This window comes from Sinohyriopsis cumingii, chromosome 6 (genome assembly GCF_028554795.1).
Source record: "Sinohyriopsis cumingii isolate HCF-2022 chromosome 6, ASM2855479v2, whole genome shotgun sequence".
NCBI lineage: Eukaryota > Metazoa > Mollusca > Bivalvia > Unionida > Unionidae > Sinohyriopsis > Sinohyriopsis cumingii.
Window position 1 is genome coordinate 108,027,957 of NC_142966.1, and position 5,176 is coordinate 108,033,132.

A 5,176-nucleotide genomic window follows, 5' to 3' on the forward strand; every position below is an offset into this window, starting at 1 on the left:
CACAACATAATGCATGTGCAGTGATGATGTACATTGCTGGCAAATATGTAGGTAGGCAGGGAGGTGCACAAAGTGAAAATTTCAACGCTTTCCAAGGTAGCGCAAATCAAATGATTTACTGTACATTTAACACATTACTGTCTATATGATATGTGGGTACGTTCCTTTCACAATGAATTCAGAAACTGGGTTCGTAGTACGAGAAGTACGTGGCAAAATGACAAAAATTCTACTGATTTACAGATTGCTTTTGAGGCTACGGTTCCTACTGATATCAAGGCGATTTATTACATTTTACTTTTCGTATCTTTACTTATCGAGTGCTGAGTATTATATGCAACGTGTGAAGGCGAAAATGTAAACCTTTCTCGAACGTTTTTGGATTTTCTGGAGCAAGCACGTTCAAACCTTCCTTATAGATATCACGCAATCATCCACATAAATCACTGAGGCAATTAAACCGATTGAAAATGTTTATTCTTTTTCCTTTCTTCTTTGTCCTTTCCAAAGGTGCCTGCCCAGACTGCATTGTCGCCTTTAATTGGCATGATAGCTCAAACACAACAATACAAGTCTCTTCGAACAACGATATTGCCATATTCGACAATAATCATCACTATCTGAATAAATTGATGCAGAAAAGTAAACTTAAGCAACCCGAGAAGATAAGGAACAAAGCTATAGTATCGGTTTCCTTTCACAAGACATATTTTACAGTATTACGAATTCAGTTTAAAATAATCATAGAATTACAGTCTAAGTCCAAATGATTCAAGTTTTGAATAGATTTATAGAAAATCCAAAAGAAATTCAACGCCAAAGGTGTTAATGCCAGTGGTGGAATGTGTAGCGGTGATGTGCCAACAGTCTTTTGTCTAATAACACTGATATAATCCCAAAAGATATCCTTATCTGAAATTCCACTACAAATTATATTTCAAAGAATGTTATTTTTGATGAGCTTTTTGCATTTCTAGTGAATGAAATAAATACAATTCCATCCCAAAATAACTACTAGGCACAACATTGATACAATTGATTCTGTTAAAGCAAGACTAAATACTTTATTTTTCCAGTTACAGGATTACTTTCTACGTCGTCTACTTGCCGTCAGACCGAAGTTAGTATTTTCTATATAAAAAAGGTCTCACCTAAAGGAACATTTGAATCTTGAAGGTTCCAGGTTTTTGCAAGATAATATTAGTTATATTTAGAATATAAAGTGTAGTAAACGATATGTCATTGAGTCTGCCAAAAATAATTATCTTAATAGTTAACTAATACATGTTAATAAAATTATAACTATGTATCACTTGCTTACAGAATGTAAAAAAGTCAATATAATTTACTTGCGGCAAGATATATGCATTATTTGATACTGTTTAGGGCTGGAATTAAATCACATAATAAAATAATCTTTTCGGACATATTTGACCGCGTAACAGAAATTGGGGGCTCATCCTGGATATGAATTTCTTTAAACCTTGTCAAATATTTGGCATTGTCCCTGGTAAATATTTTAATATCACTGATTTGAGAAATCTTTCGTGAAACCAGCAAGCAATCACAATGCCATCTAATGAGAACATTTTATCAAATCATACGCAGGGAGGACTAATGTCTAAGAAAAAGGACGAATTGGATGAGCTTGCTAGACATTATAATCTTACTTGAGCGAAAACATCTCTAACAAAATAGGAAATAAAGAATATCTGGATTCAGTATTTGACAGGAAATGTCATTTTGGAATACAGAACTTTAAGTTTGATTGGTATCTCGGTCTGGGTTTGATAGGAAATTAAAGGAATTACATTTACAAAACACGAAGGAATTTAGATTATGAAACAATAAGCTACAGAAATAAGGAAATGGAAATTCAAAAAGGGGAACTGGTGAGGCAAATGAGAACCCAGAGAGAGAGAGAGAGAGAGAGAGAGAGAGAGAGAGAGAGAGAGAGATGTTCAATGTAGACTAAAACAATTAGAACTGGCAGGTAAAGCACACATATCCATCACATACAAGTTCTGGTTTAGATGTTAGTACTCCGGTTGCAGGAAAATTAAGTAAATTCATGCTTATTTTTAATTTTACAATCTGCAATCATACCGCAAGCTTTAAAGTCTCATAATTATGTAATGTCCCTAAAGTGAACTAACTCTGGAGAGATAATTATTCTGCTGCTCCCAATGACTAGGGAAAGTTAAATACAATTCTGTCGGCAATGGCTCAAAAAATACCTGTCTTAGAACGGAATTTTTAGAGCATTATTGTTACTGACTTGTCTGCTAACCTAATGACGTTAATCCCTCCAGTTACTGAGCAGCGCCATATGATTTCCGATTCCTCTATTTATCGAGGTCGAGAGACTTTTATCATTGAACACAAAGATAATTAATTAATTAACACAATTCTGTACGGAATGGAGTATGATTATTTGTTTATCTAACCAGATGCTATTCTTGTTTGGTCCATCAAATATGTAAACCCTTAGTACAGAAGTACCATACCAGTGAACAAAACAGAATTATTTTCTTTTTTATTTTACCTATATTCTAACAGATTTCAGTCAAGCTTAATAATAAGCGAGCATGTGAAGACTTTAAGAAGTCTTGAAGAACGTGTAAATCTGTAAGAATGGGTTCCTGACTTCATCACTCTCCCAATCCTACACGTCCTACTTAGACATGAGACTATGTGTGCTGGCATTTGTACGCGTGTAGACGTGTGAGTGCAGATCAATGACATGTGTTAGGTCCGATCAACAAGACTGCCTTATAAAAAGCATTATTCTTCCAAGATCACATGTTCAGTTACTTTTTTAATTTGTGGTAAATGTTTGAGCAAGCTTTCTAAAGTTTCTCAACTTTTTTTTCAAGCTGAATCTGTTAAACGTTTTGAGATTTTATTAATTGTCTGGATTTCCTTAAGTGGAATGTTACAATGTGTGCCACTTTTAAAAAAAGTAAAATGTAATCTGTTTAATAGTCACAACACATTCATAGCTATTTTTAGTTTCCGATAAATTCCTGATTAGTTTCCGATCACATCTTAGACTTTGTGAATGTTAGTAACGGTTATAGTCTTGGCCATTTAAAACATCCAAGTTTCCTTTTCAGTCTCCCTCAATTCCACTTTAATTTCGGAATACTGGAGCGACGTTGTATTTTTATATCATATTTCGGACATTTTTAGTTTCATCCAAAGTTCGAATCAGTTTCAGTTTTCTAGTATTATTTTTTAGAAACAATGTAACAAACACCATGTTAGATGTTTATATGGTCAGTACGAATGTGTTGGTCAGCAAGCATTTGTGTTTGTCAGTATGTATGGGTGCTTCTCAGTGGGTGTGATTGATTGTAATTCTGTAAAAGTACGGATGTTGCACCCGGAGTTGCCCACAACGCTATATTTCTATATTATCAACAACGTTATCCAATGTCAACCCTAGCTTTTAACATTATATTTCAGTGTCACCCGGTAGTGTCATTATTCAAGATCAAAAGAAAAAGAAAAAACAGAAATGAACATTCCACTCGCAAAAGCAAAGAACATTTTACTCAAGTTTGAAATTATTGTTCGATAAAAATGAAAGTGGACTTGATATCTCCAGTAAAGAAATCAATGGTCGTCCTAAACTATCAAGTCTTCACCAAACCGTAAAAGAACATGCGCTCCAAAACTTGGAGGAACTTCAGAGCAGGAACTAACGGGGAACACTCTTGCTAAAATTGTTATATAATGCTCAGAAACAGAACGTCACATACTTGTCGTTCGGTGCTTCGCTGATAACTTGTGAGTTGATTGTAACCCAATCATAACTGCACACAGTAAACCAGAAGAGAACGTTCATTTTAGTGAACTTATTGACTCATCTTGTCGCCAGTGCTAAATTATTGTTACTATATTTAGCGGCAAATTTTAACATTATCATTCTGGACTAGTTTAAGTCCGAAACATACAACAAATGCATTAAATCTAACCATAACAAAAACTCTTGATAGATGGGGAAGGGAAGCAAAAGTCGTGGAATCTCTACTGATTCCACCGTTGTCAAATTCCCGTAATATTCAGACTGGCTTGCTAATGTTACACTCCTGTTAAACCCCAGACCAGCAACACACGATAATCTCATATACGTTTTAAATATTAATTCAACTAGCACCATATCAACTTAATTAGAGATGGCAGACGAGTGGACCTCTCCATTTTTCCCAGACCTAATTTATCCTCAGACTGATTCACACTTTCAATTCTCTTTGTCCTTGCAAGAATGGAAATGTTTCCATCCGTCGTTCTCTTTCACTGTCAAGCAATTCGTACATCTTGTCGACATAATAATCGTCATCATCATCATCATCAGCAGCAGCAGCAGCATCTAATTCTCACTATATTTCTTCATTCTTTTTTCTGTATATAATAATATGCAAATAATCATTACATGCAATTAATTCGAAAAATTGTACCATCTTCCTAACCAAAGCTAGTAAACTATTCCACATCAACTCAATAAAATATCAATTTCAAAATCAAGAATATCAAGCTCCGGACAGCCAAATAGCAATCTGTTATATCTACGTCGTCCATACTAACAATAAAGCAAGTGCGTGGGTTCCAACAATATGGTAAATGATTATCTCCTGATTCTTCAGTTAACTTCGCCTTAAAGACAACTATGCCATCACTTTTCGAAAGTGCATGGTGTAAGTTCATCATGCAATTTGTTTCATCGACGTAATGTTGAGTTTAATCTAAAAGGATAACCAGCCAATTTGTTGTTTACTGTTTCTAACACGCAAGAAAAAGGTGTAGACTCTTTCGTTGTAATTTTGCATGCGTTAATTCACATTGTATTGATTGCATTGTCTTGAATTACAAATGCCAGGTAGAATAATCCTAGCAAATTCTTTTGGTTCCTCGTTAACATGAAACAAATGTCAATACTTTAAAGTTGTGCCACAATTTAAGACTGGATAATATGAATACTTTTTTCTGGTAACATTTAAAACATATATTGAAACAACTTTTAATATCATCACCTCAGTTTACAATAATCTTGTTTTTATAAACGATGCCTTATACCGTATAACATTTAAATTGCTTATATTTGTAATAGTACGATTTTAATACTGATGCGTATTTATGCGGTCGAAAACTAGAACAAAAATAATCTAACAAA